At 37.7% G+C, this 23,845-nt stretch overlaps 1 protein-coding gene and 1 pseudogene across 4 annotated transcripts in view; one reads left to right on the forward strand and one right to left on the reverse strand.

Moving 5' to 3' along the window:
* Dip2c (DIP2 acetate--CoA ligase C (putative)) overlaps positions 1 to 23,845 on the forward strand; it is a 378,666-nt gene that overhangs the window by 48,293 nt on the left and 306,528 nt on the right. The window lies entirely within an intron of this gene.
* LOC125417566 (high mobility group protein B1 pseudogene) lies at positions 3,865 to 7,479 on the reverse strand (annotated as a pseudogene).

Here is a 23,845-nt window from a genome sequence, read left to right on the forward strand (position 1 = left end):
TGATTGTTGTATTTATAACGAAAAATGGTTTGGGAACCATGCTTTCTAGACACTTGGGCTTGTTTGGGGGTCAAATCCTAGTTTTATATGTTTAGTAGGAGTCATTGTGTGTGGTATTTAGCCCATGGACCATGACACTAGGACAGACAGATCTTATTAAGTTGACTTGGATTGAATATTATCTGTTACCTGCTACAGATTGTATTGGTAATAGTAAAGTCTCATGTTGTTGGGGAATAACTAAACTTACCTGTATTCTTAGTCAGCGTAAGAACGGTGATGGAACATCATCAGGTTTCTGGATACGAGCCAGGCCTGTGGGCCTGTGAATCATACCATGGGGCTCAGATTTGATCACCTGTAATACTTGGTTCAGGTGGGCAGCTTGAAAGCTCCTCATAGTACCCAATGCACAGAGGAAATTAAGAAGTTCTTCTGTACACAAGTTTGTGCTTGAAATTCAAACTGGTATTTCTCAGATACAACTTTTCATCCATCACCATTATCTAGATACATGCAACTCTTTTTTTTTTTTTTAAAGTTTGGAGCAACAGGCTGGTGGAAATGGGCAATAAGAGGCTTGTTCTGTACAATATTTGGGCCCTACCCCACAGCCTTCTGTATTTGAAGCAATTAGTTAAATGCCTTTAATAGATAAGTACACATTTCTTCAAAGGCACCATGTGAAAGATGGAAATGGCCAGTTTTCTTTCGGGTTACCTCCTCTCTCCAGGATGTGTGTGATAAACATTCTCTCCATGATTTCTGAGAGAAAAAGTTCACTTAAGACCTAACCTGTCACTGCTGGTATAGAACTCAGTAAACCAGCGGCAATAATGAGAGAAAACAGGGCTTAACCAGTCAGCTGCTCTTGAGAGCTGTGACGCACAGAAGGGATTGGTGTGAGGGAGCAAGGGCTGAGTGTATGCCTTTTGCTAGACTAGTAGAGAAAGAAAGGACTCTGTACTGCTGCTCTTTCTTTACACTTTTGGGGGTTGGTTCCTTTTTTATTTCCCTCTACGTTTAGACCCTTGAGCACATAGAGGGATGCAGGTTTTGTTTTTAAAAGGGTACAAAGAACAACAAAGTAATAGATGTGCATGAACTTTGAAGCAGATATCCAAGAATGGAAATATAATGGAAAGCCAATGTGTTTTTAACATAACAGTATTTTGTTATAGGTTTCTTAGAGAGATGACATAATTTATAAAATAGATCTCCATTGAAATACGATTCCTCACCAGTTCCCTTTAGTCATGTCTTTGCTGAATTTTGAATTCGGCTCTAGAGGTGGAGTGCTGGTCATGTAGCGTGGCCCAGGGTGAGGCAGACCATTGATTATGAGTATAAAGGTCACTCAGAATTTGAATTCATACCCTGTGCCCAAGTGACTTCCAAAAGAACATTGACTGTCATGTATCCTTGCTAATATTAGAAGAAGGAATCACTTCATCTCGCTCTGCCTTCCTATATCTATTTTTACTTTGGTCAACTGCAAGTAATAATGAAGATAGTGCTGAATATTTTATGATCCTTATAATCCTTACCTACTCTTATTTATTCTTTTGAGATATGGTCTCTGTTTGCTCACAGTATCACATACAGCCTAGACTAGCCTGGATCTTGCAGCAATTTCAGCCTGAGTCTAAACCTCCTGAATGGTAGTGGCATGTGTGTGTGTGTACTAGTATGCCTGCTTCCACATCTGCCTTTTCTGACAGTGGATTCTTTTGCTTTGCAGAATTGTGATTCTTGTGAGTATCTCTACTCTCCATTAAGTGATTGTGCTTTTCATGTATTGATTCAGTCCTCATCTTCTCCCATAATAGAGTCTTTTAGCTACTAAATTCTACTTCATGTGAAGTATACACCTCATATGAAGTTTGATCATACTTCATAGTTTCTAAAGTTCTCAAAAGTTTATTGGTTATGTCAATTAGAACATTACATTCTAAACAGAATACTTAAGTAAAAAATAATACTTTGATTTTATTAATGGATTCTCCCTTTTGCCTAAATAAAAAGAAAAGTTTTAGCTTTAACATGGTAAGACTATATACAATAAGAACAGTTATCAAGTAAAAATTACATTTACAATAGCCAGCCCTTTATATTTGGTAAATTTGGAGAAATCCCTCTATTATCTTTCCTATCTTGATGAATCCAAAGCTCTGTACCTAATTTACCTTCTATCATAACTGTGGAAAACTAACTATAACTATCTAGTCTTCAACCCCATCAAAGACCCTAGAAGGATATACTATTACATGAGTAAGCATGAAGTGCAGAACAAACAACTTCCAAAACTATAGAAACGATAGAGATATCTGGCTGCCTGGACAGTCACCCAAGTTTCCTCTGTAATGTTGTGGCATCCACCATCAGCCCACAGACCTAGACTATCTGGCAGACTTTTCTATGCAGCAGGATATTTGAAGGACTCTCTCGCCTTATCTTGGCAAAGTACAGCAGTCTTTTTCCTTTGTGTCCTGCTTATCCAGTTTATATAGCACACTGTCAGCAGTCAAGGCAAGGGCAGTTTCTTGCCCAAATGGCTAGCTTTGCCACAGTGAAAGCAAACTCCATATGAAAGTTCTTCAGTGCCCACTATCCTTTTATAAAGTAGATTGGTGCTGCTAGGAGCAGATCTGTCTCGCTGTCATGAAAAGCCCTATGTTAACAAAACATTTTAAATGCCATATTCTCAAAGCATTTGAAGATCACCTATATATCTGAAATATATCTGTTTAACTTTGAAAATGTGCCTAACATAACTAGAAGTTTGATTATTATAGATGACTAACTACTAACCTGTATTTTAAATTATACATTACATTTTTATTTATTTATTTATTTTTAAACCTCTGCAATTATTAGTTTATTAGTATCATCCAGGACTCATGTTCAGTATTCCTCCTCAAATTACATAAACAAACGCAAATGTAAAGAACTCAAGTCAAAATTATATAACAAACAGCACTCCATCACAAAAGCGTGTAAAATTACAAGAACGCTATTTTAAAACACTGGCACTTTAAGAGAATGATAATCTCAAAAAAAACCACAAAATTGCCGAATCGTTCCCTAAACTGCTAAGCAGATTAAACATGACTAATGAATGAGTTTGGGTTTTATAAAGAAAAACCAAATGGATCGAATAACTGGTACTAATACGCAAAGTTTATCGTCTTGTCTCCGATTTAATAAAGGGATAAATCACAATATAGGAAAATATACCCTTATTTTAATTTTAAATGTGGCATAATTTTAAGAAAAGCTGGCTCAACTAATTAAAAATACTTTTAAACAGTCAAGTTTTCTGAGCAATCCTGTATTTAGATAGATGGGCAAAGGCATTATAGCCAGAGTTTTCATCATAGCCTTCACTAGGACTAATGTCAACAGAGTCTTATATGGTAGTCTTGTATTTTAAGCTGACGCTTTTGGGGATACATTCTCAGGTCTTTAATAGGGGAACTGCAGAATGTAACTGCCATTACATAGTAATGGAAGCTAAGAAGAGTCCTCATGTAAGGATTAGAACATACTTTTCTATTTGTCCTTCAAGGACAGACTTTCAGACTGTTTGATCCTAATAATCCCATGGTGTAATAGAATTGATCACTCTCAGCTTTGCACATGGGTTATGTACTATCTCTTAACTGACTGATCACGATTTGAGTTAACTATGGATGGAAAATGTTACCCCCCACTAACAATATGCAGGGTGTGTAAATAAAAGCTCTTCCAGCTAACTATTTGAAAAACACTGCATTAATTCATGTGACCCAAAATGGGCAAAAGCAAAAGACTAGCTTCCCCTTGAGAAGAGAATTTTCAGACCTATGAAAAGGACAACAATACTAATAAAAAAAATTGTATTTACTTAGAAGCATTCAGAATGTCAACAAAACAGCTGCAATTTTTTTTGCAATTACAGAGTGGTATTCAGTTAACAGAACAACAATTACCTTCGTATAAGCTGCATCAGAGACAACTGAAGATGAAAAAAACCAAAAGCAAACCAAAAAAAAAAAAAACACCAAAAACACTACCATCCCCATATATAACTAATTTGTGCTGTGCACCAACAAGAACCTGCTTTAAATTTCCATGCCAATTTACAACCCCTAGACTGTACCAGGCAAGGTTAGTGGCTATTGAAAATACCACCAGGACAGGGCTATCTAAAGACACATTCGGTAGCGTGTTAACTATACAAAAAAAGACACTGTACAGTTTAAAAACAAGTCTTACACAGCCTTACATTTCAATTTTTTTCTTTAGAAGGAGTGAGTTGTGTACAGGGGGGTTAAATGCTTTATAGACAAGAAAAAAAACTGCGCTAGAACCAACTTATTCATCATCATCAACTTCTTCCTCATCTTCATCTTCCTCTTCTTCCTCCTCCTCTTCATCCTCCTCCTCATCTTCCTCTTCCTTCTTTTTCTTGCTCTTTTCTGCCTTGACCACCCCCTTTTTCGTTGCATCGGGTTTTCCTTTAGCTCTGCGGGCAGCAATATCCTTTTCGTACTTCTCCTTCAGCTTGGCAGCCTTCTCTTCGTAGGACTGCTTGTCATCTGCAGCAGTGTTGTTCCACATCTCTCCCAGTTTCTTTGCAGCATCACCAATGGATAAGCCAGGGTGTTCTCTTTTGAATTTGGGGCGATACTCAGAACAGAACAAGAAGAAGGCCGAAGGGGGCCTCTTGGGTGCATTGGGGTCCTTGAACTTCTTTTTGGTCTCCCCTTTGGGGGGGGGATGTAGGTTTTCATTTCTCTTTCATAACGAGCCTTGTCAGCCTTGGCCATATCTTCAAATTTCCCCTTTTCTTTAGCAGACATGATCTTCCACCTTTCTGAGCACTTCTTGGATAACTCTGAGAAGTTGACAGAAGCATCCGGGTGCTTCTTCTTGTGTTCCCTTGTGTTGCACAAAGAATGCATACGAGGACATTTTGCCTCTCGACTTCTTAGGATCTCCTTTGCCTATGTTTAGTTGATTTTCGTCCGCGAGGCACAGAGTCGCCCAGTGCCCGTCCGGCTCTCGCTTGCCCTGGCGCTGTCTCTATGGAGCTCAATGTACTGCAATGGCTGTGAGTGCGGGAGCCAGACGCAGCCTCCTCACTCTCTCCGCTCTGTAACGTTACTCCTACATTACATTTTTAAATGAGCTGCATAAGCACAATACCCAAAACAAGAGTAGAAACATACATATAACAAAAATAACTTTAAATTTGTAACAATATACCAAAATCCATACCAGTGTAAAATATTTGAGATGAATAGTTTTTTTTTATTCTATATTTTTATATCCCCATTAAATGTTGACAAACATCTATAACCCACTGAATGTCCAAAAACCACCCACCCCACCTCTTGGGAATGTGGGTGTTGTATTCTCTAGACTTTTTCCTGTTGTCTGAGGGTGATGGCATCTTTTGGAGTCCCTGAGAAAATAGAGATAATGATCAAGTCCTAGGAAAATTAGTTGTAAAATTTGTTATCCAGTCTCAGAATTGTTCCCATGCAAAGGGACCAGTAAATATGTCACCTGTCTTGTAGTTTTTTGTGGTTTATTTCTTTATGTTTGTAGCCAAGATTTTTAGGTCTCCCCAATTAAACCTGATCTTTATTTACCTTTAAAGAATCCACAATCTTTTATGTCCTGTGGAAGCAAAAGCATAACCTCTTCTTTAACACAATACATTTTCTGAATTCCATTTTAAAGTTAAGGCATCCCTAAAGTATTTAGGTTGATTTAATTCAGCAGTACCTTTCACAATTTCATGTCTCTCAGGAGTTGTCTCTTGCTAATCAGCATTCAGAAAATTTAGAGTCAACACAATATCATACAGGATCCAGACTCCTTGTGTATTTCCATCTTTTCTTAGATTTTTCCTTTTATATTACTTTATTCTGTCTTTAAAGACTTTATTATTTTTAAACCATTTTTCCTATGACTTTCTATACCAAATTTCTTTTCTTTTTAAAGCCTATGCACATTTTGAAACATACTGTTACCTGTTTAGAGGTTTTTTTCAATCTGGACCTGTCTTTACTGCTTGCCTCTAGCCTTTTCTGATCATGTGAGTCAAAGCAGCTTAGCAATTTAAGGTTTGAATCACCGATATTGTTCTTCTAAAAAAAAAATCTAGTTATTTTTTGAAAGATTGGTTAAAGAAGGGAAATTTCATATCGAATGAACGTTTGTTAAAGATTTGTCTCAATCTAAAAATAGTTTAAAAAAATACTTTTATTTCCTGTAATGAATTGCCAATGTGTTCTTTGAAACCTAGAGTTGCTAAATGCTAACCTGTCCTACTCTCTAGAGATTATTTGTCATGAATGGGTATATTTAACTAGCTCTGGTGTTCATAGTTAGCTGTATATCAGATGTGATCACAAGTGTTACTGTACAATGGGCTCCCTGCAGATTAAAGAATCTTCTACAGATCTAATTATAGTAGAGGTCACTATAAAACTATATAACCCCCAAGGGACTATTAAAAGCTTTTAAAAAATGATTCCAGAATATACTTTTGTAGAAGGCAACTTACTTTCTTCCAAAATATGTGAAGTACTATGAACTAAATCAAGTGATGTTTATTATTTTAGTTATTTTGAATAAGTTAGTCATGAATGAAAAAAAGAAATAAAAGGACACGAATGCACCTAAGGAGTTGAGATTTTTATTATAGATATAAGGAAGAACACAGGTAGAGGCAGAGGCATCTGGGAGAGTGAAGAGTGAACATGACCTGCAAACTGAATTGGGCTATGGGAGGAGCGGGGGCAGGGAGAAGAGTGTGAACCAAGAACTGTGGCCAAGAGGCAAAGAGGTCACCAGCCCAGCATAGCAGAATGGCTGAGTTATTTATATAAGAATCAGAAAAGCTGAGAGAAGGAAAACTCAGCCCAGTCCTTGTGCTGGGAAGTTCCTGGGAAGGGGCAGGGTGTACCAGCCACGACTTCTCCATAATAGCTAGGGATTGAGGGAGAGCAGTAGCCAGAGTCCATTTTAATATGTTAAATTAAACCTCAGGCTATTTACTAACCTAGTTACTTAGGTTAATAATGAAAATAATATTTTTCTGTTGTTTTATTAAAACATGGTTTCACTTTGTAGTGCAGACTGTCTTGGCTATCACTATGTAGCTCAACCTGCTTTAGTCTTTCCAGTGCATATATTATAGGCATAAGTCACTATGTCCGATAAAAATAATTTTAATAATTTTTGTAAATTATTTGAATTTTTGTTATTTTAATGTAATATTTACAATCATGTAAATTAATTTTGTAAATTATTTGGATTATTTAGTATTTCAGCCAAGTAGAACAGAATTACTTGGTGTGGGAGTTCTTCTAAGGAGTTAGGAAGGACACTGAAGAGATAAGCTGGGAGCAGGTGGAGTAGAAACTTCTGAGAGCTGTCAATAGCAGTAAGGGAGCTGACCCAGAAGACTGATTTCTTCAGCATCTCCCTGCAGCACTGACTCTGTTCTCAACAGCTCTGCAGTCCCAGAGCTCAGTCCTCTGTTCCTGGGCCCTGCAGCTGCCCTTGCAGGGCTGGTTTCCTGAGGTGCCTGAGCAGCTGGCATGTGGGTGGGGCCCAGGAACTCTGGCCTGGATTCTGTGGCTGTAGGCTTTATTTTTTGTTTGACTTTCTGACAAGACTTAGCGTGTTCCTTGGGGCCAGAAACTCTCCTCCTCCAGCATTGTGCCACACTGCTTTGTTTACCTCAGCTTGGAGGCCTTCACTATAACAAGATGACTCTATAATGCAGTCCAACAGGAACCAGCATATTGGGCAATGTTAGTCTTACTATCTGTACTTGAAGCATGTGAAAGGCCATGCCTCAGTTTTGGGGTGTTGTAAGCAATTAACTGAAAATGTTCACTTGTACTTTTAAGGCAGAGTTAAATGGATATTATGAATTCCTGCTTTGGGCCTCCACATATTTGGTTTATTTAATAATATGTTCTCATAATAAAGAATAACAAGAGAGCTTAGAGCCTGTTAGTGTAGCTTTCCTGATCTGAACTAAATCAAAGAGGTCAATTAATTATTCATGATGACATTTTACATGTTATTATTTTAATTTTTGTAATTACCACAGTCTCTATAATTAATCTTTCAATTACTTAAAATAACACTAAGTAGTGATATAATTACAACTTAAAAGTATATGAAAAATTTGAAAAGATTTAAATAGAAAGAAAATCATGTAATTCTATAGAGAAAATTTACATACCAGTGATTATTTGTAATTATTTAAGCAAAAAGAGAAAAATAATTCAGAGAAAAAAAAAACACTGGTGTTCTGAAAGGTGATGGATGTGTACCTTCATCAGCTTAGGTATTTTGCTTCTTGTATTAGTGGAGTTCAGTATTTGAACATCTTTGATTTTCTGTATAAACCTTTAGAGACAGAATCAAATGGTGGAGACAATTTCCTTCTATTTTGATTTTTTTATGACTGAAAAAGCAAACTATCTTCAGTTTAAGCATAGCCCTCCAGGGCTATACTGAGGGATAAGAAATAACCTCTCAGTTAGTGGAGGGGCTTGGCATCAGCTCCAGGTATTGTTTATTGGGGCAGGATCTCCCTTCTGGGTTTGACATCAGCTCCACTTAACAATTTTGGGGGAACTCAAGCTGATATTGCTACCACTAATATTGGGAGGAATTTAATTCAAATCCAGCTAGAAATGGATTCTTCTGGAAAACAAAGTTCAAGGATATGGGGTGGTCAGCTTGTCTCAAAGTCTCATGTAAGTATCTTAGCTGAGAGACTTCTTTTCATATAACCCTTTCCTGTTCTACTGCAGGACACCTCCTTTTGCATCATCACCTTTTGATGAGTCTTTACTCATCAAAACTGCTATAGTGACTCACATTTTGGTGACCTTCAGGATGTGCTCCATCAAAGAGATCAATCTTAATGTTGGCTGCATCTTTTGTAATGTGGCTGTTATGGAGTTACAACCTGTTTTTCACTTCGTGAATGTGAACTTCATCCTTGAAGCCCAGAGTGAATCTCTGCTAACCCAACTATGTAGGAGACAGACAGGGGAACATTTATAATGTGAGTTGTTACACTGTTGCTTTTCATTCTTGGAGCTTCAGGCTGTCTGTGTTTGAGTTCCTTGACATATAGTTGTATCATTTTTATCTGTAAGGTGGGATCTCAACTGTATCTCAGTCACAGAGTGAGTACAAATGTAGACCCCTTAAGACAATGCCCAGTGCATCCTCAGTACTGACTGAATGAATGTTATCGGTTATTAATACTTATTTTGACATGACTAAGGATCAAGTTTAGTTGAAAACTAGAACAGCCCTTGGGTTAGTATTTTCTTTTTTTCTGTTTGTTACTTCATTTATTTATATCTTAGGAGCTTTATTTCTTTTTTGAAAAATAAAGAAAACAACACTTCTCTTTTTTCTGAGACAAATCTTGCTGTCTTGGAACTCTCTGTGTAGAAAAGGCTAGCCTAGATAGCCTGTGGCAATCCTCCTTCCTTTCCATCTGAGTTGTTTTTTTAAATTGTTTTGAGACAGTGTAAAACTGTCTCTATAGCCCAGGCTGGCTGGAGCCCAGAGAGATCTTAAGTTCATCATCATCAAAGGGATCAATCTTTGTTCCCTTGCTTTAGCTTCCTGAGTCCTGAACTTAGAGGCATTTGCTTTAAAATTTTTCTTTTCTTTATTTTTTCACAGCCCTAGGCTTTATGCGTGTAGAACAAGCCTTCTACCATTGAGATTTTCTCAACTCCCTTTTAACTTATTTAACACAGGGTCTCGCTCAGGCCTTGAATTTGCAATCTCCAGTTCACCTCCTGAGTAACTAGATGGCAACTGTGTCAACAGATACAAGTTTTTAAAGACTGATGTAGGGAGGACTCAATGATTTATTATATATTTCTTTAGGTACAACCTTTCTGCTTTCCAACAGGAGAATCTCTTTGGATATATAACTTGGGAAATAAAATTCTGGCAGCCCTTACTCAAAGAACTTTATGATAACCTTCATAATTTCATTCTGTTACCTTCTGCTAGGATATACTTCAGTATCTAATTCTTTTAAATTTGCCATCATATTAAGATACTTTTTTATCCATTTGGAGATTGAGTTCTTTTTTTTTGTTTATATTTTAGGCAGTGTTTTCTCATTAATGGCTGATTTTTGGTATTTATTGTGGGAATATTATGAGTTTGCAACCTGGGCAGCAAGAGTAAAATGGCATTATGCATAAGACTTTGCTGGCCTACTATGTTTATTTATTTATTTTTTTGTTACAGAATCTCACTCACTATGTAGGTTAGGCTTAGGCTTGCCTGTAAGTTTCACTGATCCTGCTGCCTCATCAGTTATACACTATCATACTTGGCTGCAAGTAATTTTTACTATTATTCTCTAAATCTTTTCCATCTTTGTTTATTTTTGAACTTCCCTTCCCCAGAATTAGGAAACCGTGTTAGTGATATTTGATAAAGTTAGAGTGTCCTGTATGCTGCTGGCAGCTGAGGCTTTAGAACAAGTTCCACAAAACTAAGTCCATCACTTTAGTCACTTTTCATAGTGGTACATCTTCCATGAACCTATTGCTAGAGCAGTGATTCAGAAGTCTATTGTACCTGTTGCACCTTTTTAGGATGCAGTTTTTACATGATTTTGTTCTTTACTGCAGGAAAACTAGCATGTGTCTAGCCCATAGTCACTGTCACAGGATTTGATGCTGATGTTTCTAGAGCTGGCAGAGGGAGGCTTGCTGCCTAGAGTCCTTGTCCAACAGTCCATGAGGCTGGCTGGAGGATGGATAATAAGGGGTTTGTTGTCTCCTGGTAACAGCGAGTTCAAGCTGTTTTATAGTTTTTTTTTTTAGCATAATCAGAGACTCACTGAAGAAATATCTATAATTTAAGTTGAAATTTTTATTTTCTTAGTTGATATCAGTACAGGTGGCTCTTTAGCAAAAATGCAATTCATGATAATCTTACTCGATATCTCTTTAAAATAAAATAAGTTTCTACTTTCAGGTGGTTGTGCTCTTTGGAATCAAGTAAGTAGATGGAGATGTTTCCAAGGCTTTTAGAGTCTTATTAGGAGTCTGGAGTGTGCTTAGAGCTTTGTTTGCCCGTGAGGCCTGGCTCGCCCTGCCCTTGTGTGATGCTTCCTTTTCTGGGTTATCATAGCAACAGAGTGTGTGTCTCTACCTCAGCAACATGTGATTTTTCTCACTAGTGCCCACTAGGTGAACACTTGCTCATAGTTTATACTCCAGTTCATTTTCTTCAGCTGTGCCTGGCACACAGTAAATCCTTTTTGAGGTGATAAGTTACTTGTACTTATGCATATACTTGTATACTTAAGATATTTATGAATATCTTAAGTGATATGAAGACAGGGATTCCAAATGCTCTCCTTCCTTTGTGGCACTACTTGTAGGAGCTTGGGTGTTAGGGCTGTGGAGATGAGTTGGCATCCGTTCTTCAGATTCTTGCTGGCAGGAATGGAATACCTCTTCATGAAGTCAATTTCAAGTCACTCAAGGATGCTTTCCTTCTGTATCATACATCATAAAAACTCAATCACGTTAAACTTTAATATGCAGGTTCCTTGTATTTTTTGACTGTGATAGACAGTAAATGGAAAAACAAGCAACAAACAAAACAAATAAAAAGCTGGGCTTTCAAGTGGAGCTGATTAGCCAAATCAATATCTCTCAGGCCTTGTGCTACACTGATACTTCAGAGTCTTCAAAAGAACAGATGATTTCATTGTCTCCTTGAAAACTTAGTGTGTACAGGACAGCTGTTGTCTCCATCATGGCAATACAAGGCAGGGATTGGTTTTTGGTATTCAGACATTGTGCTTCCCCATTACCAGACACTCTAGGGTCAGTGAGAATGAACATAAACAATAAAGTCAGTATCTCTGTGAAGCTTTAAGGAAACATATTTGTGAAAATACCTTAAAATCAGTTAAAAGTTATATACCCTTGCAGCATCCATCCCTCTACTTAACTCTTGTTTCTCCACCAAATCCATATTCTAAACACGTATTATTGTACTTTGCTTATGTTCTGTATTATTTACTTTGCTTTTTTTCTGTCAGTAATATATAATGAAAAATGTCCATGTAGTATTAGTTATTTTTCATTGCTATTGATCAAATACTTGATAAAAATAAGAAGGAAAAATTTGATTTGTCTCACAGTTTGAAGGTACAATCCCATCAGTGTGGGGGGGTTGACCGTGGGAGTGGATCTAGCTGTAGCATCAATAGTGAGGCAGTTGCTCATATTATATCTTTATTCAAGAAGGAGAGAGAGAGAGAGAGAGAGAGAGAGAGAATGAATTCTAGTGCTTAGTTTGCCTTCTCTTTCTCCGCTATTATTTACTCAGGGACCCCAGCCCATGGGATGGTGCTATGCTGAAATTACTTCTTTCTGGCTATGCCCTCACAGGCATACCCAATGATGCACCTTACTAACCCCTATGTGTTTCTTAATCTGTCTGGGTTGATAATAGAAATTAATCATTGTCCATGATTAATAAATATGGATGTAAGAAGCCGCTTTTTATGACTTTATTGTATATAGATTTCTGAATCATAGTAGTAATCTACTCTAGATAATTAAGAAGAAACTACTGTTGTTGAAAATGTGTGTGCATTGTTTCACAGTAGGTGCAAGCTAAACAGAGTTTAAAGAGTTTGGAGACAGTGGGAAATGAGCTGAGTTAAACCTAGATGTGTGTTCCTTGAGGTAATGTACTAAGGCTGGCTGGCCTCTGTCTCTCAAAGCTCCTGGTTCAGCTTCCCAAGTGCTGAGATTACAAGTATGTGCCACCATTCCCATTCTTTGTGACCTGTTGAAGCAAGCTTTCTGAATGGTTCACATGCAAGTTAAAGTTGAAGAACCACTGCTGGCCGGGCGGTGGTGGTGCACACCTTTAATCCCAGCGCTTGGGAGGCAGAAGCAGGCAGATCTCTGTGAGTTTGAGGGCAGCCTGGTTTACAGAGCGCGTTCCAGGATTGTCTCCAAAGCTACAGAGAAACCCTGTCTTAAGAAACAAAAACAAAGTAAATAAAAGAACCATTGATGTAGTTAGTATTGATCAGGTTCAGATCTACTGAAAATACAGTTTGTCTACTTGAGGTCAAATGTTATATTCACTCAACGACATCTTGCTGTATAGGTAAGGTATTATAGGAAGCAGGCAGTGTTAGTCTGGAGACCTTGTTGTGTAGTTGTAGGAGCTGAAAGGTAGGTAATTATATCGAAATGCCTGCTGTCCAATAGAAGGGCTCAGATCCTACCACTGCCAATCTAAAGATTTAATTGATTACTATATAACAGGTACTATGCAATAGGTTTGGATTTAAATAACCTAATGCATTATTTAAAACTTTAATATTGAAATAGTAATGTGTCAGCTGCAGCCTATTTTCTTATTAAGTGATGCCAATAAGGGATATGGGAGATTTGCCCTTTATGGGATGGTCTCCTCCATTCAATACAGTCAGCAAAATATACCCTGGGTTTCAAGCATAGTTGGTAAAGGTTTTAAAATATTTTGCACTTAAGTGTCTTAAGAAGGGCACAAAATTCAGTTTCCCAGCTTTTCCATATCTCCAAGCAAGCTGCTTTATTCACTTGTACACTACACTGCTTCCTGAAGGCATCTAAATTTAGCTTTTGATTCAGATTTTTAGTACCTTAACTCAAACTGGAGCTCTAGCTCTAGCTACTGCTGAGGTCTTTAGCACAGGAGTTCCGGAGGAGAAATCAGGCAAGCTCTTGTGTCCTACTTACTTTGTATTTTTTTCTTTTCTAGTCTTGATGAAATAGACAAAAACAAAGTTTCATGTGATTGTTCCTTAGGCGTTTTTCAATTAGGAGTCTGGAATTCATGTACAGGTCATTCCATTTCTTTGTTTGCTTGATAATTTGCAGATAACCCAGGTACATTATGCCCTGTGCTCTTAGCCCAACCAGCATTACTCCTTTTCAGGAGCGGTCAGATGCAATGTGCCCTTTCCTGCCCAGCCTGCTAGAGATAAGATGACTCATGGACAACTTCTTTTCCTCTTCTTTACTCAAAGGTTCTAGCATTCTAGCATATACTCAAATCTATGAGTCAAGTGAAGCAGGGACTTGGTTACAGTTATTTAACTACTTTCCCCATTTATCTTTTATTTAAATATCATCCTGTAAGTAAGCAAAATGAAATCTAAGAAGTATTTTCAATGATTACATAATCTATGGATTTGAAATACATTTACCATGGGAACATGGTCAGCAGGCCCACCACTTTTCTTGAAGTTTTACACTGTTGAAGCTTATTTTGGTGGAATTATTGTAAAATTTGGTTTTTCCCGTGTGTGCCTGTTTCTGATGTTCTCCTCTGATTTTCACAACCTGTTTTTTTTTTTCTTACCACTTCATTTCAGTCATAAACCATTTTGATTTTGGCATAACCCAGCCCTGGGTACATGTGCTCACAAGAGCCATAAGCTGGTAGTTAGAGATTCATGTAAATGTGTACATTTACATTCCTTTGTTCTGACAACACATTCATCTTTTCTCTCTTGGAGCCCCTTTGCAGTTATTCCCAGTGTGATCAGAATAGAGATGAGTTTGTCTTTTATTTTACTCTAATATTTACTACTTATTCAGTCAGTTAAACTCCTCACCTATCTGCTTTGTTCTACTGTTATGTAAACTCTGTGAGAATAGTTAATATATCCTGTCAGAACCTTTCTTTTTAGTCCATTTGGATATTCCAAAATTCAGAAAAATTAGTGATGCTTATGCTTTGAAGTTTGGAATTGGGATGAAATGAAAAGTGATCATTATAATCATTGGGCAGAAGTTAGGTAATGATCTTTAGTACTTTCAGAAATGTACATTATGGAATTTAAAGAGAGAATTTTGAAGATTCTTGAAATCTGATTGACTGTCTCGTATCCCACTATCTCTAGTGCCCAATAGCTCTTTGCCAAGTCAGTGCGTAATAGATGCTTAAGTAAGCAACCTAAACTAAGTTTAGCATTCTCACCCCAAATAAGAAACTGCTTGCTGAGCAATTTAGTATATGAGTGCTATCTTGTGTCTTTACTCATATAGTCAAAGGCATCCCATGTGTAAATATTAGTTCATGTTGGGTATTTAACCAAATAGATCTCAGGTATAGAGTTTTTGCTAGGCTAGTGAGGCAGCATCTTGTTTTACAGATGAAGGGAATCAGTTTCTCTCTTTCTCTTTCCTTGAGGGGGAGGGTGGAAGAAAAGAGACCTCTCAGGATCTGCACACTTGGTTTGAACAGATTCACATGACCCGAGTTAGTACCAGCTGCTTTACCAACCCTGGCAGATGTCTCCGGAAGGTATTACTAATGGAAATCCTAAAGTAATGTATCTTAAAGTGTAGCAAAGAAGGTTGGTGGATGGATATACAGAGCTGAAGTTGATTGAAAAGCTAAGTGATTCTTATATAAAACCACCATACTATGGTGTTTGGAAAGGAAAAAAAAAACCCAAAACTTTTGTTTGTTGATTTGTTAAATACAATTTGTGGGAGATCATGGATTTGACCTGGGTATATGCACTGGGCCCAACTGACCTAGACAATATGCAGTGTAATACTGACACAGATTTGACTGGGTATAGAACTCCTTAGGCTCTCTGTAATCACTGACTGTGATGTTGATTGATGAAGCTGTAGATAGCTAATGTTTTCCAAGTGTCGGTTTACTGAAACAGATCCATGCTGTCAGACTGCATTGTTACTTGGGTTCTAATAAGTTGCCCAATTAAAACAATATATTTTTTTAAAAAAACCTTGCTTTATATTTTTGTACTTACTTCATGTATGTGGTGAGAGTGGTGGATATTGCAGGGGCTTGAGTTATGTGGAATTCAGAGGACAGTTTGCAGAAGTCAGTTTGTAGAAGTCAGTTTTCTCCTTCCACCATGGGGTTGTGGGACTTGGACTCAGGTCCTTAATCTTGGTAGCAAATGTCTTAATGATGAGCCTTCTTGCAAGACCCTAGTTTTGGTTTTGCTCTAAGTTTGTTTTTCTTTTCTTTGCAGAGATATACCATATCTTACTAAATTGGTATAAGGAATCTTCCTTTTAATGATCTGTAGGAGAGTATTTTGTTGTTGAGACTGGGTCTCATATATTTCAGGCTGGTCTCAAACTTAACTAGGTAACCAAGAATAACCTTAAGCTCCTGATCTTCTGTTTTCCAAGTGCTGTGTCTATAGTTGTGCCTTGCTATATTTGGCATATTATACCATAATGAAACACTTTTTGGAAATTGTCAACTTATTGCTATTTTATACTATCAACATAAAAAAGAAGGTGTCAGGTGCTTTTGGATCAGCACCTTGCTGTGAGCTTTGTTTGAATTTCTTTTGAATCCCTATTGATACGCACATGAAGAGAGATTTGAGAATTGAAAAAGGGGGTAACTGCAAGTGATCACACAGTGGGTGGTGAATGTAGGTGAAGAAATTGAGCAAATCTAGGACCCTGTTCACTCACATTCTTTCTTTATCCTGAATTTTCATGTGGTCTTATAAATGCTTATAAGCATACATTTTGTCTCAAAGCACTGCCCTACCATTGAATCAGTTAGTGGCTCTAGCCTTGTGTGTCTGTCTCCCCACACTAAATGTAAGTGACACAAAACTTAAGATTCTTTGTTTATAAGTAGTTGGGTCTCCTTAGGACCAAATATCAAGACCAGTTAGCTATCAACTCATTCCATATATAGTGTATAGTTGTACCTTGAAATATCATTATGGTTATGCTAGAGAAAGATCTCCCATGAGGCAGATAAGAGGAAAAACTATAAAAAGTTAGTAAGACACAAATAAAATGTGTGGTATTATAAAAATTGACATTAGAAATACGTCTAGTTAAGCCAGATCAACTGTAGACACCTTATGTAAATAAGCTTTTGCCACATGTGGCCCTGATAATAGTCAACACTGGTATGTTGTCTACTGCTCTAAAGACGGTGGAACCTTGGAGAATGGAGCCTAAAAATGAGGTGGACTAAAGTCTCCTGCGATAGCCAACTTTACTCAGAGCATCAGACAATTTATATTCAGGATTAAGAAAGGTTATATTAACAAATTTCTCATGAGTTCAAATTGTATATAATCACATGTGACAAAACATGTTTTTCTATGGAGGCATATAAGCAGATAACAGTAGACAGTTGTAATAAATACTTTGAAGTAAACTCACTCCTATCTACTACACCTGGAGGGAACATGAAAACATATTCCAAGAATAGTACCATATTTTTGACAAAACTGAGTTCGTAACACTTGGTTTCTTGGAGTTTTTTTTTCACAAATACTCAGAATTTCTTCCATGGCTCCAGTCTTGGATTGTGTTTTAACAGTATGTAATTTGGGGTAAAAGTATTTTTACTGGAGTTACCCATGTTGCCCAAACAAGTATGCTTAATTGGACACCATGAAGGTGACTATTTAAAGCATAGTACAAAGGCAGAAGTGGGCGAGGGGATACAGGGTAGATGTAAAGGTTGTTTGAGCTATGGTATTAACTCTGGTGTTGCTCACCTAGCATCTCTGCAGAATTGGGGTGGGGGCTCATTTCTAGTGGATTGATGACTCCACTTATAATGAAGTGACCATTTTTTGCTCAATGTTCCCTGCTAATGTAGAACCTGGAGTCAGATGGAGGGGATGAACTAGCCAGAGATGAGCCCACTTCTGGAGAGGGTGTCGATAAGTTCCTGGGCTGGTCTCAGTACTTGCTGTACTGCTCCCCATGCTTCCTTATTGTCTGTGTGACTTATACAGAGGTGAGTTTGTTTTTTTTTTTGTTCATTACATGGATCTTCGTGGTGCAGGTCTACCATCTCTTGCATACTCTTGCACAGTTGAAATCCAGTTATAGTAAAACCCATATAAATTCACAGGAACTGTGTGCAAAGGATTGAGATGGAAGCTAGAAGGTGGTGCAGGCACTGGAGCTCTGCCTTTTTGTGGTCATATATGTTTTTATGAATTAGTGTGAGAGAAGCAGGTTAAAGAATATCATATTATGCTTCATGTGACTACAGAAGAGGTAGGGTGATTCCCAGTAAGGACTCAACTTTTCGTCTTTGATTTTGAAGGTGAGTGCTCATTCTCAACCAAGAACTTTGAGAACCTGCAGAAATGCAGATGAGGTGAGATGAGGTGAGACACTTCCTTTTGAAGTGTCTGGAAGTAACCAGCCCTGGGTTTACCCTTGTAAAGGTGAGACAGTTCCAGACTCAACTTCCAGAAATGTGAGGCACATGTGCATTGCTTAGGCCAGTAAGTTTGTGGTAGCTTCTTATAGGAGTACTAGAAAAGTATGTATCAAGATCAGTGTATAGCCAGGCAGTGGTGGCATATACCTTTAATCTCAGCACTCAGGAGGCAGAGGCAGGTGGACCTCTGAGTTTGAGGCCAGCCTGGTTTACAGACAGAGTTCCAGGATAGCCAGGGTTATACAGAGAAACACTGTCTCAAATCTCCTCCACCCCCCACAATCGAGTTATAAAAGTAAAACTTGCCTAGGGAATTACACTTAACATGGAATGACACCTTTAGAACTTCTAAACCATTAGATAGTTTGTTTCTTAAAAAATTTAAGTTAATTGAAGGTACAGCTTTTCACAGACATGTCATGTATGTAGCCAAGGAGGCAGCCACTGTTTTGGGTTTATGCCATTTCAATGAAAAAAAAAAACTGCTGTAACCTTGGTTAAGATGGAAATAAACCTATTTATTCCAAGTTGGAGAAAACTCTGACTACATTTGATGTGTCTCTTTCCCTTTTAGGTTTTTAAATTCTGGAATAGGTAAAAGCCACACAAGTGTTCCACAAAGATTTTTATGCCCGTGTGCCTCTGTAGACTGGAAATAACAGATGGACAGGTTGGGTCCTGGATTCTGTGCCTGGCTTTAGTGCTGCTTTCCCCCTTGAGTTGCATGTGTGATTGTTCTTAGGAAGTCACAGACTGCTACTGTGACTCTTAATGATTATCCTGATTATCCATAAGCTATTTAGTTCCCCTAAATAATCAATTATTATGTGTTGTCAGACTCTGTACCTCACTAATATGTGTCTGATATTTGTCTAAAAGCCAATAAATAATGCTGGTTTAAAAATGACATAGTTACTGCTTTAAGTATATGTAATGTATAGTTATAGCTTTAGAATCTAGTCTATCATGCTAAAATCCATTGTCACTTGTGGTGTGGACACTGGTGGGTATTTTCCATATTGATTAGAGCCTGTCTTTTAGCCATGGAGTGATAATCATGGTGTCATGTTGAATGGCAACTCTGCATTTGAGTAGTATGGGCTGGTCCACATGGGACACATACTGTGAGTGGTAAAAGGTGGGGTCAAAGCTACATCCAAATCTAGTATTTCAGTTTTTGCTCAGCATTGACCATCTGCTTCTACAAACTTGTATGTCTGCCAGGATTTAGTTTTCTTTCATAATTTAATTCCAGGAAAGTTGCATTATTGTTTTAAGACAGGTTTCCTGTAGCCCAGTCAAGACTGGAACTTGCTTTGTAGCTGAAGATGACCTTGAACTTCTAGTATTCTTGTCTATACCTGCTAAGTGCTGGGATTAAAGGTGTATAATTATGTACAATTTAGAACCATAATTTTAAAAGAGCTAGTTTCTGTTTTTACTATTGAACTATTTAAATACCTAAAATACATGTAAGAATGTATCTATTTGCAACGCATGCTTAAAACTTTATGGTTGGGGAAATTTTCTTATTAAGAATTACAATGAGATAATATTATACCCTTTGAAGATATTTTACTTTTCTATTGACTGTGGTAAAGCACCATGACTAAGACAACTTACAAAAAAAAAGCATTTAATTGGGCTTGTGATTTCAGAGGGTAAGAATCCATGATATTGGAGCAAAGACATGGTAGCAGGAATAGCTGAGAGCTCACATCTTGATCTGCAATTAGGAAGCAGAGAGGGAACACTGGGAATGGCATAAGTTTTGTGAAATCTCTAACCCCCTAGTTACACACCTGTTCCAACAAGGCCATCCCTTCTGATCCTTCCCAAACAGTTCCACCATCTAGAGACCAGGTATTCAAACATGAGCTTAAGGGGTCTATTTTCATTCAAATAACCATAAAAGGTATATATTTCATTTAAGAGGGATTTCTTTTTTCAGTATATGCACAAAATAAATGCCAATAACAGTTTAAGAGTCTTGTGCTCTACAGATTGAGCTAGTTGGGCACTCTCAGTGCCACTTAAAAACTATTTTGTCGTTGTTGTTTTTCTTCCTCAACACACAGGGGAAAGCTGACATTGCTTTCTCAAGGTCATGGCGCTTATTCGGGTGGGTCAGTGGTGAGAAACTTTGCTCTCATCAACTTGACTTCTTTGAGTGCAGAGTTTGAGTGAGAAGTTAAGATGGAATGCACTGCAGGCTAGGAAGATATTTTGTATTCAGCCAACTAAATTACTTTGTATTCAGCTAACTAAATTGTGAGGTTGCACTGATTAAACATAAATGAAGCACAAAGAGGGTGAAACAGAAGTAGCTGCATAAAGTGAAGGATGAGGTACCAGGAGTCTAAGATGAAATAAGACTCAGTGGCAGTAAGCAAGTTGGGGAGAACACAAAAGAGGATGTTGGGAGGGTGTACTGTGTAGTAGGACTAGATATGTTGAGTTTGACCTATTTAAGCAAGACAATGGTGTCAGGAAGTATATGAAAGTAGCATTACTCAAGAGAAATGGGATTAGAAGACCTTCATTTTAGAAAGTTCAAGTAGACAGGTGATAAACAATACCCAGAGAATAGCCTTGAATCACATAACATTCTAAGAGAGATTGTTGTGTAAAAAGCCTATTTAAGAAGATTCTAAAACAATGAAAAAAAAACCGAGACTGAATATGTTTGTTATATTTCACCACTGAGGAACCATGGCTGCCCTCGTTAAAATACATTAAAATATATTGGGCCAGTGAATATATCAGGTTACTTGTCAGTCATGTCCACCAAATTTGGAAAAATTGTTTGTTACTGGAAAATATTAGAGAGGGATTTCCAATTGAGGTAAATTCAACTCTAAGCCCAAGCCTTTTGTGTACCTGTTAGTTTTTCATTTTTAATTTTTCTAGTTAGCCTTATTGGGGTGTAAAGTTCTTAAAACTTGGCTTTCTCACAGATAGCTTAATGGGATTTTCCGTACTAAGAGGTCAGGCTGGCATCTTGGATTTAAAATAAATGTTGATTACAGTGTTCTCCAGGAACAGTAGGCACCATATAGTTTGTGTTGGCTTTTTTTGCTTTTTTCTGTAATTATGGGGGGTATTTTAAAAAGTGTATTGAAATGGATGTTTGAATGGAGCAGAGGAAGATATTCTTTACCCTGGACCAGTAGATCTGAATGACAGATTTGCTGAAGTAGATTGCAGGATTCCTCCCTACCCTCAAAAGGGACTTATGGGTAATTATAACTGGGAAAATCTGAATTATTCTGACAATGAAGGAGGAGTGTTCTTTCTGGAAGGAATTACTGTTTAGTAATTCAGCGTGTCTGTTTAGTAATGGATGGTGTTTGTCTTGTTTGTATTTATCAACTTTTAGAATCTTATCTTTTAATTTGGAAAGTTTTCTTTCTAAATATTTTTTTCTTAACTCTTCTGAGGTGATTTGGTATCCATAAGTCATTGATATTGCCCTCTTTTCCTCTCTTCAGTACCTTCTCACTGTTTCAGTTTGGGCAGTTATTGATTATTCAACTACTTGTTTAACCATTCTTCAGGAAGTTTACATGTAGTGATGAGCCTTAGAAGTGTTCTTCATTTTTATTGTAAAGTTTTTTTTTTAAATTTATATCTTATTTATTTATTTTGACAGGGCCTCAGTATGTAGCTTTGGCTATCCTGGAACTTACTATTTAGACCAGGCTGGCCTGAAACTCACAGACCTCTGACTGCTGGGATTGAAGGCCTTTGCCATACCTGGCTATTTTAATGAGGCTGCTTGTTCTTTTCCCAGCCACCCAGACTCCCAAAAAATAACCACATAGAAGCTGTATTAATTAAATCACTGTTTGGCCAATTACTTAAACATATTGCTAGCTAGTCCTTACATCTAGAATTAACCCATCTCCATTATTTTATATTTTACCACGAGGCTCATGGCCTACCAGCAAGGTTTCAGCATGTCTGTCTCTAGCAGTGGCTCCATGGCTTCTCCCACTCCTTCTTCTTCCCAGCATTCAGTTTAGTTTTCCCTGCCTAGCTCTACTCTTTTGCCCTATTACAGGCCAAGACAGTTTATTAACCAATGGTATTCACAGCATACAGTGGGGAATCCCACATCACCTGGCTCTAGTGTAATTAAAATTTTCTTCATTCATGTTGACCATTTTTATTTCTATCAAATTTATTGACCTGTGTTTGGAAACTTGTAAATTATTAGTGCTTTTGATGGAGATTTTGGTCATTGCTTTATTTATTGGCTATTTTCCACCTCTGTTTTCCCCCTTTGATTAAATTATATAATAGATGTGAGAGGAAAGAGATTGACATGAAGAAATAGTAAGTAATAGTAATGGATTCCAAATTATCATAGGAGATACTGAATCTGTCTGATTAGGATATGAACTGGATTTGGTTTTGTTATGATGATCTTCAGATATCTCTGTCTCTCCTTGTACCCTGACTTGGTGTTGCCTGAGTCTTAACTGATTAATCCTGATCCGCTCTGAGTTTCACCTGCCCTCAGAAGGTATGTTCTCAAACTTTGGTGGACCTACCCTGAAGACAAGTGTTGCTTGTTACTTTGGTTACTTTGTTGTTTATTAGTATTCATGAAAGGAAAGAAAGTCCCTCCTTGGTTTGCCCATCTTGTGTCCTTGAGTCCAGAGCAAAGTGGTGCTTTTGATGTTCTGGGTTCCTTCTCCCTTGGCAGTTAGTCCCCACTTCTATAATAGATAGTTCTTTTATAGGACTCATTTCTTGTCTCTCTTCTAGGGTCAGTAGAGTACGCGCGCACGTGCGCGCGCGCACACACACACACACACACACACACACACCCACCCAACCCAGTGCTTTGAAAACTGTTGTCTTGGGATAGGGGTCTTGCTTGTACTCGGTACTGGTTCATCTCCACTTACCCCTAGTTTTGAGCACCAAAGTGATTTTTATACAGTGTGGGGAATGGGGGACTGGTCTGGGTCTATGCCTTTCTGGTCAGCGCCTCAGCTTTCCCATCTTTAGCCTTCAGCATTCTGTTAGAAAATTTAGATGGAATCTCCTTAGTACCAAGATCGGATAGTCTGTGTATTTTTCCCTCTCTGGTCTTGCGCAAATGAGGCAGGGCTACCTTGTCGTCTTTGGTGGTACATGATAGTACCACCACACATTCCCAGACATTTGTTGTCTAATACATAACTCAGGAGCCTATGAAGGGCATTTTACATTCAAACCATGAAAGTCCTCTAACTTTCATATCCATAAGTATCACATCAAGAATATTTTTAAGGAAACATCATTAGAAATTTTTATGCTAGAACCTGTGTAATTTGCAAAAGGCAAAAAGGATATTGCCATTGTGGTGAACTTTCAAGAAAGGAATTTATATTTGCTGAATATCTAACTATGTATTGGACACACAGCTTTGCTTTACTTTAGAGACAAGGCTTACTCTTTTGCCTAGGCTGATGTGACTCCCTTCCTCAGTCTCTAGCACTCTACTCTTAATACATACTGCAGCATTAGTCTTAACAATATTAATTTTGAGCTACTTGTTCCA

This window comes from Myodes glareolus, chromosome 14 (assembly GCF_982192425.1).
Source record: "Myodes glareolus chromosome 14, mMyoGla1.1, whole genome shotgun sequence".
NCBI classification, from domain to species: Eukaryota; Metazoa; Chordata; class Mammalia; order Rodentia; family Cricetidae; genus Myodes; species Myodes glareolus.